Here is a 15,414-nt window from a genome sequence, read left to right on the forward strand (position 1 = left end):
CCTTTTAGATAGGACTTGTTAGGGGTTATTACAAGTTCTGTGGGGCTTAAACATAAATGACTTGGGTAAATATTCATTTAGAAGGGGGATCAAGCAAATGAAGGGCCCTGAAAGTTAAGTGAATCTGCCTCTGGACTAGTCTTTAAATGAAGAATTCTTAACTAAATAGATTCATTAATTTGTATACTTCTTTACAATTATAAATACCCACCCAGAAAGACTTAAGCAGAAACTTAGTTAGCCATGGGGTGAATTAGTTTCATCAGCTTCTCTGGATCTTTTACTAGGTTGTGGGGAGGATAAGAGGTCATTTTTGAGCACCAGATATGGAGTCCTTGGGCAGGTCACAGGGGACCCTGGGGCACAAACACTGCAGTCATTGGGGACAGGGAGAGACAGACAGAAATATGAAAATGACAGATATCTTTGCCTCTTTCACAGTTTGACTATAACTGGCCTTCTTTTTAAGGAAGCACATGGTTAAAATGCTAAACATCAACCACTTGCACACACTAGAAACATTTATGGAATGTTTTTGTCTAAGGTAAAGACACTCGGCGAGCCCGTCTCTCCACTAAGAATCTGATATCACAAAATCTAAAGAAGTCAGACTTCTCATGACTGTTTGGAAAAGAGTACCAATGTCTAAGTGATAAACAGGGTGGTTACAAAAACAATGTACATTTTTCAAAATGAAATTAAATGTAATGTATATAAAGCACAAAGCCTCTCATATAGCAGATCTTCAATAAATGGTAGGTATTATTATCATCATTTTATTTATATTATCTCCTTTAATCCACCTGAAAACATTGGGAAGTATCCATTATTATCCCCATTTTCACAGAAGTGGAAACACGGTAAGAAAAAATGAACACTTTCCATTAGATCACAGAGTGAGGTGAGATTTCATTTCAGTCTTCTGATTCTAGTTTTAGTTTTAAGTCCTTTTCCCTGTGATACAGTAGTCTCCCAGATTGAGAGATCTTACCTCCTTGTTTTCCTTGTTATTATAGTTATAATTTCCTTATTAACTTTCCCCCATCTTTCAATCTCAGATAATGTATATTCTTTTCTATGCTATTATTTAGTACCCTCTTAAGGAAATGATGAAACCTGGGCAAAGGCTAACTTGGTTTCTATCCAAGACTTCCTCTTAACTCTGGACTAACAAGCAAGAAAGGTTTACTGACCCCTGTCTCAGACTCATAATCCATCTCCAGTCACCTCCCCCCCGTCAATTCCCTTTCCCCAGCCTTTTTATTCAATAAAACTTTATTGAACACTATTATATCCCTATAGACTTAGATGCTGGGAATGAAAAGAAGCAAGACGAGATCCTTGACGTCCACGATTTTCACTTGAGTAACAAGACAGGCACCTAGACAATTAACCGTAATGCGAGGAGAAGGATCAGATGAAATGGAATCATTGCGAAAGCGATGGATGCCGACAGGACCATAGTTACTCTTATGACAGGACACGTGAAGTGGCGTTTGAGCTGGTCCTTGAAAGAAAAGGAAGAATAAGGAGAAAAGTTGTTCAAGCAGCAGAAGCAAAGGGTGAGAACGCTGAGCATCACGTGCAAGCCACGCACGCGCCGCCAGTGGTCCATCACGCGGAGCCGAGCGCTCCCGACCGGAGGCAGGGAGCCCGGAGAGACAGGGGGGACCAAATCACAAAAGGGCCTCTCCCTCGCTTAGGAGTTGGGCTAAGCAGCTGAAGCCCGGCAAAGGATTTTAAGCAGAGATGTGATATAATCACATTTTTCCCCCTGAAAATAAAGACCATTCTGGTGTTAGTGTGGAGAATGGATTAAAAGGGTGAGAGATTGGAAACTGTGGAAGATCGCTTTAGAGGCCAACTTTTACAATAGCCTCTTCCCTCTAGGAAATAAACTCATCTACCTCCTGGTGAGGCTCAAATTAGGAAGAAAAGGGTGAGTTCTTTTTTTTTCTTGTGAAAAACTAAGGATGAAAGTGGAGATGCTTCACCACAACGGGTGCTTTAATTGAAATTTCTTACGTTAAGGACAGTTCTAAAAACTGCAACTCGCTTAAATTTGATTTTTTTGTTTTTCGTCAGACAACTTTTTCTGGGACCTCTTGTGTTCAGACATCTTCATGGGGTGCTTGAGGGGGAAATGGACAAGAAATGCTATGAGAGGATCTAGTGAAATTAATCATTTTTTTTCCCAGTATGACATAGCCCTTCACTAAAGTGCTAAAAGAATGATTATTTTTAAGCAGAAGAAACAAATTTTAGAAGTAATTCTTTAGTTTCAGCTAGAAAGCCTGACAGCTGCTGTTCTACTACTTGATGGCACTGAAGTTTTTTGTATTTATCTATATCTGCCTCACAGGATGAGCCACATAAAAAGCAACTACCTCAAATACCTAGCGCTAACGGTTTAATTTGACAATTTGTAGATGGTATTCTTATATTACCCTTTAGGACCTTAATAATTAGTTTTTCTTTAGTGCAGTATTAAAGCATTAAAGGTCATAAATTCCACAGTCACCTGTATCCATTTATTGCTAATTTATTATGGAACATATCATAAAACTTTCCTTGACATATAGGCCTCTTCATAACTATAAATCTTTTTTCAACTGTTTAGATAACTTATGCTTAAGTTCAAGAAGAGACCTCTAGGAGCAAATATTTAAAACATCTATTTATTTCCCATTAACGGTGCCATGTGAAGTATTCATTTCCATTCAGTATATTTATCACTTCAAACCGTTATAAAGATAAATTCGTTTTCAAGAGGGAAAAATGTTAAATGTCAAGTAGCTGTTTTACTAAGTGCTTTAAAATGTCCAGATGAATAAAGCGATCTTTCTAGTTACTATATAACACACACAAAAATGTTTCCATTGAGATTAAATTTGTCACTAGTAACCTCCATTAAGCTTAAAAACTTTTCCAACTTGAAGGCTGTCCTTTCAGATGACAAATGTATCATGTTATTTGACAGAGAGGTGGTTTCCTTTTGTTTTAGCTATGGAGATGATAATGTAGTAAAAAAAAAACTCACAGTTAACGAATGCATTTACCTTACTGCTTAAACTTCTGTATGGATGCATATTTATGGCGCACACATTCAGAAAGGGAGAGGAGAAAATCAACTTGCTGGAAAACCAGTTTGTCAAGTGAGCAATTTGCTGAAAATCAAATCATATCCATTAACTTTGTCTAATACTATCAGTAACCATGATGCATGAGATGGTTGCAATACCTTTAGGGATTTTTTTTTCTTTCAAAACTTTCATTTGGCTTTAGTTTTTCTGCAACTGCAGTGGTTAGCCAAACCAGAATATCATAGGTTTTACCATAGTCTGACTTTAAGAAAGAAAAATATCTTGTGTATTTCAAATTACGAATATAATTGTATTGACTTCTTATGATTTATAAACAATGGGATGGGTTTTTATTTTAACATATTTTCAAGCCAGCCTTCTCTACTTCTCTTAATTCGCTGTTAATCAGTCAACATGAACATTTTGCATGTGCTTTAAGTTTTTGAGAAGTGCTCAATGTCTCAAATATTAAACACCTGAAACTTGACCTATAACTGAACTGCACTGACAAGTCCACTGCAAATGGCCAGGGTGAAAAAAAAATACAACAGAACTAAAACTGAACTAAAACCAAAACTTTGACAAACTCTTGAACACTTGAGCCATGTGATTTGCTGAAATCTTGCTTCCTAATAGAAACCATGGGGTCATGTCCTCTGGACAGCGTGTCCACATGCAGGAGTGAAGTGAAGATACAAAGAGGGGTTTACTATACTTACTGTGAGCGGAAGAACCTCAAATTCAAAATACATTAGCCATAAATAAAGAATTCTGCAAGAAAGAGTAACCTGGTAACAAATCCTTAAAGAACACTAAAGAAAAAAGTAAGGCCAAAACAAACAAACAAATAACTAGGAAGATACAGGGGCCACCGCATTGTAAATTACATTTTGGCCTCTAGTTGATAAACATAACACGTTGAAGTTGCTGTGTGACAGAAGTTAGTAAAATCATCTAAGAAAGGCTCAAGGGTCAGTCAGAATAGAAAAAAGGAATTTATAAAAAACTTTTTAGGGCTTCCTTAAAGTGGCAGAGTGGTTAAGAATCCGCCTGCCAATGCAGGGGACACGGGTTCGAGCCCTGGTCTGGGAAGATCCCACATGCCGCGGAGCCACCCAGCCCGTGCGCCACAACTACTGAGCCTGCGCTCTAGAGTCCGCAAGCCACAACTACTGAGCCCACGTGCTGCAACTACTGAAGCCCGTGTGCCTAGAGCCCGCGCTCTGCAACAAAGAGTAGCCCCTGCTCACTGCAACTAGAGAAAGCCCAGGTGCAGCTACGAAGATCCAACGCAGCCAAAAAAATAAAATAAATAAATTTTTAAAAAATACTTTTTAAACTTGTATTGTGTTAGTCTGCTTGGGCTGCCATAACAGAATATCACAGACTGGGTAATTTAAATACAGAAATTTATCTTCTCATAGTTCTGGTGACTGGAAATCTAAAATCAAGGTTCTGGCAGACTTGGTTTTTTATGAGATCTTTCTTCCTGGCTCGCAGGTAGCACCTTGTCACTGGTCTCACGTAGCCTTTCCTCCGTGTGTGAACATTCCTGGGGTCTCTTCCTCTTCTTGTAAGGACACTAGTCCTATTAGATTAGGAATCCTTCCTTAGGACCTTATTTTACCTTAATTACCTCCTTAGAGGCCCCATCTCTAAATACAGTCCAACTAGGGGTTAGGGCTTCACCCTATAAATTTGTTGGAGATACGATTCAGCCCATAACAGTATGAACTACAGCATTTCTGTATTAAAAGTCATAAGTCCCACAGTCACCTGTATTCATTTATTGCTTAACCAATAGTTACTAAAAATTTTGTTTCCTTTTCCAAATATTAAGTATATTCACAGGACTAAATCACCCTATGATCTCTAGCTTTTGATAAATTTAACATTCCTGTTAAAACTGTAGAAATCATCCCCTCCATTACCAATTTATATAAACTTTGTGATAGGCAATAATATCAAATTTTGAAAAGTTTTGGTGGTAAATTTTATAGATTTGGCAAGTTGGTAATTCAGAGAATTATTACTATTTGTAAATTATCCTTTGGCCACAGAGAAGTACATTAGGAATAGTAGTAGTCTCACCAATAGCACATTTGGCAGCGCAATGCTCTTGTGTGTGGCAGTGGCTACATGAGGCCTCCAGAATTTTTTGGATCTCATTTTAAATATCCCTAAGAGTTGTATGGTCCTAAGAACAGGAAAGAATGCAAGATCCTATCAGGTTAGATAGAAAAGGCATTGTATAGCTAAGGCTCTCATTGGATCCAAAGGTCTTTAGTATTTTGGAACATGTGTATAAACCATAAGAGCCAAAGAAATGAAAAATCTAGTCAAGGGCTCAACTTGGGCAAGCGTTTCAGAGTTCTGTGAGTAGACAAAGAACTAGGCAATAGGAACTGAGACCAATCACCTTCACATTAAAAAAAATATTTTTCAGAGCCTTATTGACATATAATATCCTTATGATACAATTCATTCATTTAAAATGTACAATTCAGTGGCTTTTAGTTTATTTGCAGATATATGCAATCATCACCACAGTCAATTTTGGAACAATTTCATCATCTCAAAAAGAAATCTTGAACCTTTAGCTATCAGCCCCCTATCTCCGCATAATTCTCCCCCCCAGCCCCAAGCAATCACTAATCTACTTTCTATCTCTATAAATTTTTTCCTGTTCTGGATTTTCATATGAATAGAATCATATGACATATTTTTCTTTGTGACTGACTTCTTTCACTTAGCATGATGTTTTCAAGGTCCATCCATGTTATTAGCATGTATCAGTACTTCATTTTTCTTCTGGCTTCAAGTGTTTTTTATCTTTGATTTTCTACAGTTAGCATAGGATATGCCTAGATTTGGGGCATTTATCCTGCTTGGTATTCTCTAAGCTTCCTGGATATCTGACATTAATTTGGGGAAATTCATAGTCATTATTGCTTCAAAAGTGTCTTCTGTTCCTTTCTCTCTTCTCTTTCTGAAATTACCATTGTGCATATATTACACCTTTGGTAGTTGCTCACGGTCCTTGAATATTCTGTTCCATCTTCAGTGTTTTTGCTCTTTGCTTTTCAGTTTTGGAAGTTTCTATTGACGTATCCGCATACGGTAACTCTACGTTTAGTCATCTGAGGAACTGCTAGGCTGTTTTACTTTCTCATCAGCGGAGCAGGAGGGTTCTTATTTCCACACATCTTCATCATTGCTGGTCGTTATCAAACTTTTTGATTCTTAACATAATTAAAAACACTTTTTAATTGTGGTAAAATATACACAACATAAAATTTACCATAGCAACCATGTTTAAGTGTACAGTTCAGTAATCTTAAGTACATTAACATTGAAAGAAGCTAGTCTACAGAACTCTTTCTATCTTGTAAAACCAGAACTCTCTATACCCATTAAATGTCAACCTCCCGTCTCCCTGGAAACCACAGTTCATACTTTTTGCCTCTATGAATTTGACTACTCTAAGTACCTCGTATAAGTAGAATCATATAATATTTGTCCTTTTTGTGACTGGGTTATTTCACCTAGAATAATGTTCTCAAGGTCCACCCATGTTGAGGCATGTATCAAACTTTCCTTCCTTTTTAAGGCTGAATAATATTCCATTGTATGTATATACCACATTTTATTTATCCATTCATCCGTCAATGGACACATATGTTGCTTCTGCTTTTTGGTTATTATGAATAATATTGCCATGAATATGGGTGTTCAAATATCTCTTAGAGACCCTGCTTTCAGTTCTTTTATGTATGCACCCAGAAGTGAAATTGTTGGATCATGTAGTATAATTCTATTTCAAATTTTTTGAGGAAGAGCCATACTGTTTTCCATAGTGGCTGCACCATTTCACATTCCCACCAACAGTGCGCAAGTGTTCCAATTTCTTCCCATTCTTGCCAGCACTTGTTATTTTCTGTTTGTTTGGTTTTGACACTAGCCATCATAGTGGATGTAAAGTATATCTTATTGTGGTTTTTATTTGCATTTCCCTAATGGTTAGTGATGTTGAGCTCACCTTTATGATTTGAAGCCCATGATATTTCAACCATAAAACAAGATTCAGTGAGACTCATCAGAGTCTTTAACAAAATTCCAGTCCCCGTTTAGGCCAAAATCTCTGTTCACAAGTAACCTACATTAGTTGGTATGGCAACAAGCTTCCTTCAGTGGGTAAGAGTCTTTTAACTCTGGGAAGATTTAGAATTAAGTATAGAAAGGATTACAATGATTAAAATTGAAGTATTAATGTTTGGGGGCTATGAAGGGGGTCATTCAGATTTGTTATTTTATGTATTTGGCCTATTTGGAATGACAGTCTTATAACTTCAATTGAAAATTGTAATCGTGATTTTTACTCGGGGTGACCAGCTTGTCCTGGTTTTACTCGAGACTGTCTTTGTTTTAAAACTGAAAGTCCTGCATCCTCGACACCCTTCAGTTTAGTGTAATTGGTCATTTTATTTTGACTAGAGTTTTTCAAATGAAATCTTACTAAACTCATACAATATTGTATCATATAAGAGAACTTTAGTGTCACTGTGTCTTTATTGTACTAAATATATAAAAGCTATATAAGTATATATTGGGCTTTCTATAGTTCAGGTAATTGAAGTACTTAAAATGAAAATATAATATATTAAATGTAAAAACAAAGTTTAAAATGTTTGAAGGTTTTTAACTAATGAAACCAAACGTTATTCAAAACCCCTTTAGAAACTTAATATTTCCTATACCTATACATAGACTAAAGAGATTTGTGAGCTACCCTTATAGTCTATTGATGCAGAAGAGACTAACTGATGATCTGGAAGACAAAAATCCCATTTCATTTGTGTTGCCACAACCCAACCTTAAGCATAATGTTTTCCTTAGGTAAATTGAATGCCAGTGGTTTAAACCAAAATAAATTGAGAAACAGTCTTTTGGATATACTAAAGCTATTCTAAAGGACACCAAGAACTGACATCAACTGTAACCCAAGATGTTTGAGAATATCTCCATTTAGTGGCGTTTCAAAAGGAGTCAGATTATCCTGGTAACATGGGGCCCATTAACAGTTGTCAAGTTAATCAATAGAACACATCAATTACCATAAATATACACACATTTGGGATGAAAGCACATCCTTTTTGAGACTGAGGAGATCAATCCAAATTGCTTTTTTTGTTGTTGTTTTGAGACAGCTTAGCTTAACTGTTAAGAAACCAACATTTACTAACATTTTCAGCTAAAAAGTGGATTCCACCCTCGTCTTCTCTTGATGGAGTGCTGCCTCTGTAATGTGATTAAAGACCAAACAGGCTCAAAAGCCCATTTTGATAATTTGTACACAGCACTACAGTTTTGTACACAGCACTACAGTTTATTTTAAAATTGCATATATTTGACCAGGCTGAAAAGAAAATATCCTCTTATAGACTTCATTATTTTTTATTGCCTTAATTTTTTAATGGTCCTCCTAATGATGGATACTTGTTTCCAGTTTTTTGCTATTATTAAAAAAAATTCCATCCTTGAAACATATATCTTTGTGAACTAGTCAATAATAAGAGTTTCTTACTGAATAGTAGTTTCTCTGTATTCTAGATGTTATTGTGTTGATTTTATGTAGCAGATATTTTCTCCTTGTGTACTTGTCTTGGTGGCTTTTGTCATATTCATGTTTTAAATAAATATGTAGTCAAGTCTGTTGATCTTTTCCTTTGTCATCTGTTTTGTGGCTTCTGTATTTCTAAATTATTTATATTCATTTCCACAGAGATATTTTCATTTTTAACTGTCACTTGTAAAAACACTTAATTTTTATAGAATCCTGTGAATGATGGCAAAATGTTAACATGTGATAACATTCTGATGGCATGTAATAATCACATAAGGATCAGTGACTCTTTTGATTTTGGAATTATGAAATAAATGTAATAAATTCTGGAAAAGCAAAAAGAAAATATCCTCTTAAAGCTCATGATTTTTTTTTTTTTTTTTGCCTTTTCTCTGACAAAAATTATCTACAGAAATGTGGTTCATCCTGCCAACTTTCCCAAAGTGGTAATTTCTGCAGGAAGTCGAAGAAAACATGAAGTCTAAAGAACCACTGAGGTGTAGTCGGCAATATTTATAAGCACTTGGATTCATGCAAGCTCTTTTGAGGCTACGATAGGCTTCAAACCAAGCCTTCAGCCTGTTATCCTATTTGGGGAAAGCTAGTACTGGATACTTGCTTGAGATATCATGACCAGATGACCAGTGACAATGGCTTCCTCGCTACTTCTCTTTGTTTTTTTATAACATTTTTTAAAATTTTTATTTATTTTATTTATTTATTTTTGGCTGCATTGGGTCTTTGTTGCTGTGCGCGGGCTTTCTCTAGTTGTGGTGAGCGGGGACTACTCTTCATTGCGGTGCGTGGGCTTCTCACTGCGGTGGCATCTCTTGTTGCAGAGCACGGACTCTAGGTGTGTGGGCTTCAGTAGTTGTGGCACGTGGGCTCTAGAGCGCAGGCTCAGTAGTTGTGGCGCACGGGCTGAGTTGCTCCACGGCATGTGGGATCTTCCCGGACCAGGGCTCGAACCCGTGTCCCCTGCATTGACAGGTGGATTCTTAACCACTGCGCCACCAGGGAAACCCCCTTCTCTTTGTTCTATACCTATCTCTGGAATATGTTCCATCCAAGCCTGATTCATGGGTATTGGCCTATTTAGGTTGAAAAGCAAGAGAGAAACAGCATTGTGTCTTCCTTTGCAAGCTGTGACACCACATGCAGTTTTCCTGTTGCAAAGGTACAGAGCAGCCTTGCAAAACTCACAGCCTGCAACCAACTGCCACTCTATTACCCCAGAGGAGACTAACTGACAACCTGGAGGACAAAAATCTCGTTTTATTTTATGTTGTCAAAACCCAACCTTAAGTATTAAATACTTCTAGGAAAAACTCATAACATCTTAAAAGGTGTCTTATTTTATTATAAGGAATGTGCTATTACATTAAAGAAAACTGCAGCCTTCCAATTAGTTCTTAGACAGTTTAAAAGTATCATGGCTAAAAGGAAAAAGCTAAGTTAATAATATGAAGACATTTTTATCAACATGAGTCTGAAATATCTTTGAAAACCCTGCTATATAGCTTATTATAAAGGACAGATTTTCCAAAAGGTTAATATTTATTCTTACAAAGAATGATTTCTTAAATTACAGTTTTAAAACATTAATAATTGCCAATGCTTCCAAACAGACCTCCTTTTATCGAGGAGCTGGAATCTTTTGGTTCACTAGACCTCCTTGATCTTAGTCTGTATGAATTGTTTAGTTTTATTTGGTGCCACAGTGACTCCACCAAACTTATCAGAAGCCTCAGTTTAATACAGAAAAAGAGAGGCTCAGAACATGTCAATATAATACTGTTAATGTTTTCCACGTTTATGATTCCAAGGTCAAAGTCAAACCTCTTATTGTATTAATAATAGCAAAGCAAAAATAGACTTTGTAGTTGTGAATTCATGGTTTTAAAGAATAATTTCCCTATGTTTTTATTAATTCAAGCCATGCATTGAACCATTCAAAGATTCCATTATGGATTCCAATGATATATCTCATACTGTACCTTTAACTCTGGAAGACTGTGAGAATGGATGTGCGTGTGATTCCTTACAGCCATCAATATAAGAGATTTCCTTTGTTCAAAAGTTATGTCAACTTATAACATTAAACGTGATATTTAGTAAAATAAACCTTAGAGCTTAGTAGTGAAATAATTTAAAGAAACAGTTTTCCTCTACTCGTTATTTAAAATAGTAGGATTGACAGTATAGTTTGTATGCTGAGCATTACAGAGCAGGGCCTATATTCTAGATTCTGATACTATCTGATTTGTAGATCAGCAAGAATCAGAATCAAAAAAAAATAAAAAAACCTTCGAGGAAAACTCAGACAGCCTCAGCTCACCAAACCCTTTCCTTTTGAAAGCATGTTGACTCCCATCCAGCAGTGAGTAGTGATGAAAGTCAACCAAACCTGTCCATGTGTTGCAAGAGGCCTTTGCTTGGCCTAAAGCTCTCTCATTTAGGACAAAGCTGGCATTGATGGCTGTCTCAGATGACTGGGCGTGAAGAGGGAGTGACTTGGCAGCTTCTTTTTCTACCTGTGGGACTTACTCTCCCATCATTCCCACCTGCACCCTTCCCCACCTTAAACTTAATCTCGGTGGATGGGAATAGGGATTCAAAATACAGCTAAAGATGCTCAAACTCCTGTTTCATGTGGCAGGCCTGGCCTGCGTGCCTCTCAAGGGACAAGCTCATCTTCTGTAGTCTCCTAAAAAAATACATTCTTACCTAGCCAAACCTACTTCCCCCACTTAGGGTCATATGCAAGCGTGTGCAAACAAGCAGTGTTGTTCATTCGACTTTTTGCAGTGGGGCCCATTTAGATCCCTCTGGTGGCTCTGAGAAGGATTCTGGCAGCTGGAATGGCTCATGGTTACATGGTAAAGCCCAGGTTTCAATTACTTTGAAGAACTAAACATTTCTTAGCATTCCTTCATCATGAACTTCATGGTTTCATCTGTCACGTTGTTTTGCCAGCGAGGCACTTTTTGAATAGTTCTATTTGGTTTGTATCTCATGAATAGCAATCAAAGAAGTTAAGTTTTATTTTTAAGAGATGGCAAAGACTATCTCGCCTCCTTCCCTTGTTTGATAAGTGAGTTACATGGCATGGGAAGAATGAGAATTGAAACTCAATCCATGTTCACTTCCTCCTGAAATTAGGAGAACATTTATGATTATAACTCATTTTCCTATTACAACATTTTGACTTGTAAGGAACCAAAGAAATATTCTGCTTCAGTGTTTGCCATGTTTTATTCTAAACATATTGATTGGTATGTCATGGTCACACAAGTTTGGAAACACTGGGTTAAAGAAAGCTAAAGACATTTCTTTAACGAGTCTCAGAGGCAGTAGGTCAAAGCAGTCAATAGTCTGAACTCTGGAGCTCCTGCTGGCTTTGACTCCTGACTCCACCACTAAGACTCAAGGCCCTCAATCTCTCTGCACCTCAGTTTCTTCATCTGCAAAATAGAACTATAAGTAGGGTCTATCCCTCAGGGCAATTTTGAGAACCACTTGAGTTGATATATATGAAGCCCTTGGAACAGACCCTGACATAAACACCTTGTATATATTAACTATTATTACTATAATTATTATGTTTCCAAAGAGGAGATAAAATAGTTTTCCCCAACCTTATTCATTCAGTCAGTCATTCAGTCATTCGTTTTCTTCTGCCCAATATAAGCAGCCTTGAGTGAGAGAGAGTTTGAGAGTTAACTGGTCAAGTTGAGAAAAAAAAAATACTTCCTCGTTTATTTGGGCTTTTTATTGCTGCTGCCTAACTTTCCTGGGATTTGCTATTTCACTTTTTGCTGGTTTTAAAGGTAAGATTAGAGCACAATTTGAGGGATATTCTGTAGAAAGACTGAAAAGATTACATTGTTTATCAATTAATCCCTGCATGTTTTCCCAAAGCCTGAGAGAGAGAGAGAAAGAAAGAGAGAGATTGAGAGGAAGAATATGGACATTTTGAGAACACAAATTCAAAATATATTCATTCCCTTTATTCATTCATTAAATTTTGTTCGAGTGTCTACATGTGTCAGGGACTGTTCTAGGCACTGGAGATACTCCAGTGAGTGAGATAGACAAACATCCAAGCTTTTGTGGAACTTGGGTTCTGGTGGTCACCGATGTGTAAACATCCAGAAACCAATAACAGAGTCACAATCAAGTCACTTGTGTTTCTCCAGGCTTCTGAATACATTTAAAAAAAAAAAAAAAAAATGAAGAAATGGCAAATCAGTTTCTATAAACTTTAGTGAACTTTAGATGATTATATTTAACAAATTAATACTTACAGCATAAAATAAGTAGAATAACAGCATGTTTAATCTCGTTTAGAAATAACCTCCAAAGTCGAAATGCAAGGCCCCAGATTGGGCCTTAAGGGACTCCTACAAACCCCAACCTCACCCTTACCCCAATCCAAGCCTGTGTTAAAATCCCAGCCTTAAATAGAAACCCATCAACTCATCTGCCCTTTATCAGCCGAAACAATGACACTTCTTCTTTCCCTCTCAGCCTTTGTACAGGATAACCTGCTTAGACTTATAATTTGTATTTTATGTAGACTAAGTTTTTTAGTTTAAGGAGCATATAAAACAGCGTATTAACATTAAAGCCTTAAATCAGAAAGAGACACAGTTGCAATTTTTTTTTTTTTTTTTTGAGTTTAAAGGTAGGCAGCCATATGTATCTGTCTCAGACTGGAATCAAGCCCTGAAATAAGACATATGATGTGGCTACAATTTAACTCATTAATTTTTTGTTCACAGAGTGCAATTTTGGTAAGTGACAACATCGAATAGTTACTATTTTTTATTACAAATTTTAAAATGACACAACTGAGCTAGTCACTGGACTTGAAATCATTTTAAGGCAGAAAATTGTGACTATACAAATATTTAGTGTAGGGTCCACAATTCATTAATGAATTAATAGGTACATAATTTTTCTAGTATTTTAATTTGTGTTTGCTTCTTTAGTAATCTGCTCAACACTAACATATAATATTTGATATCTTTGAAAAATATAGGAGCTCAGAATTATAAACTTTTATAGCTAAAAGGGGCTTGGAGACCCTTTCACTGGACCCACCCCTTTTACAAATGAGGAAACTGAGGACCGGCATGGGTAGAGTCAGTTGTCTTTTGCCTGAATCAGGATTTTTGTACGAGCAGACTATTATATCTAGGGTTTATTTAAAACAGGATCCTTGTATCCTACTAAAACCTCCTCTATTATGCATAAAATCATCAGTGTCAGCAAGCTTGCTAAACAAAATAAATGTTACGTTTAAAAGTCCTAAGTTTAAAACACTTTAAAACTACTTGTTTTTGACATATCTTTTAGGTATAATCTTCATCTTAAAAACAAATCAAATCGAAACAAAAAAAATCCCCATTTTGTCATGCAGCCATTTTCTAGCTAAATTAAGAAAACTAAAGGGAATAAATGATACTCACTTTTAATTTTTCTGTATTAGTATCTGAGAAGTGCCATATTTCTAAGTCCAGCTCTAGCTTTCTACGTACTCAAATGAAGTGAAATGGAAGGTTAATTTCCCAGAGATAAAAGATAGCTTTAATTTTTTTTGTTGTTAACAAGATGGACTTCTTATCACTGTCTAAAAAGCAAAAGGTTTGCCTTAATTTATTATTGCAGTGAATATATTAAAAAAGAGTCAACTCTAATTTTACAATATGGTTTCATGTTTCCAATATGTTGAAAAGTACATGTAACTAACACGCACAATATCATGGAAGACTGGACGTTGAATAGGATTTGGGGATCCTTTTCTCAACAGTGAAATAAGGTCTCTGTGTAACAGTCTGCTTACTCTCCTTTGGGTATGTGACTGTTTCATGCCTGTTTTTTTTTTGGTGGGGGGAAACACAGATTATGAGTAACCTCTGTGAGGTAAGGGATAGAAGGAGGGGAAAACACGGTTGTTGGAAGGAATGCTGGAAAAAGTCATGACAGAGGGAACAAAAAGAAAGAGAAGGGAGCCATCAAGCAAAAAAAGGGCGGCATCCACGAGAGGCTCCCCCGCACGCGGGATCCTGTTGGCTTCCTCACCTAAACCTTTCGATTTTCTTTTCAAAATCTTTCTACTTTTGGATACTTCAAAACAGTGCTTCCCAAAATGAGATGCTTTCAGATCACAAAATTTTTTCTAGAGCATTTATATACTTAATATGTAATGTTTCAGAAAAATATATATCGCATGTAACTATAATATATAAATGTTATTATTAGATATTTATAGATTATAACATAATATATAAAAACACAGAAATATAAAAATATATATGTGAGCAGCACATCTATGGATGGTAGTGAAAGAAATTTCCCCTTAGCAAAATAAATTTAAGTTTTCTTTAAAAAAAAGATTAAATTTGCTAACGAGGATCAAGGAACAGGATACTTGAATATGCCAAAATTCTGAAGGTCGTATACGAATGACAAGTTTAGGAAATTTATTCCCATAAAGAGTTTCTGTTTGTGTGTTTATGTTTCAGCCTTTGAAGCTTAACAGTGTAAGGGAGTGATTCTGAAGAGTATGGGTGTGTATTCCTAGCAGAACTGACTTTTTCAAATTGCACAAGTCCCCTGGTCACCTCTCCCTCTCGAACATTCTGCCAGGTCTCTGTACCCTCCATTAGTCCCTCTGTGAATGGTGTGAAGGTAGAGTAATGA

The sequence above is a fragment of the Balaenoptera borealis genome (assembly GCF_965194805.1).
Source record: "Balaenoptera borealis genome assembly, chromosome: 10".
Taxonomy (NCBI): Eukaryota; Metazoa; Chordata; class Mammalia; order Artiodactyla; family Balaenopteridae; genus Balaenoptera; species Balaenoptera borealis.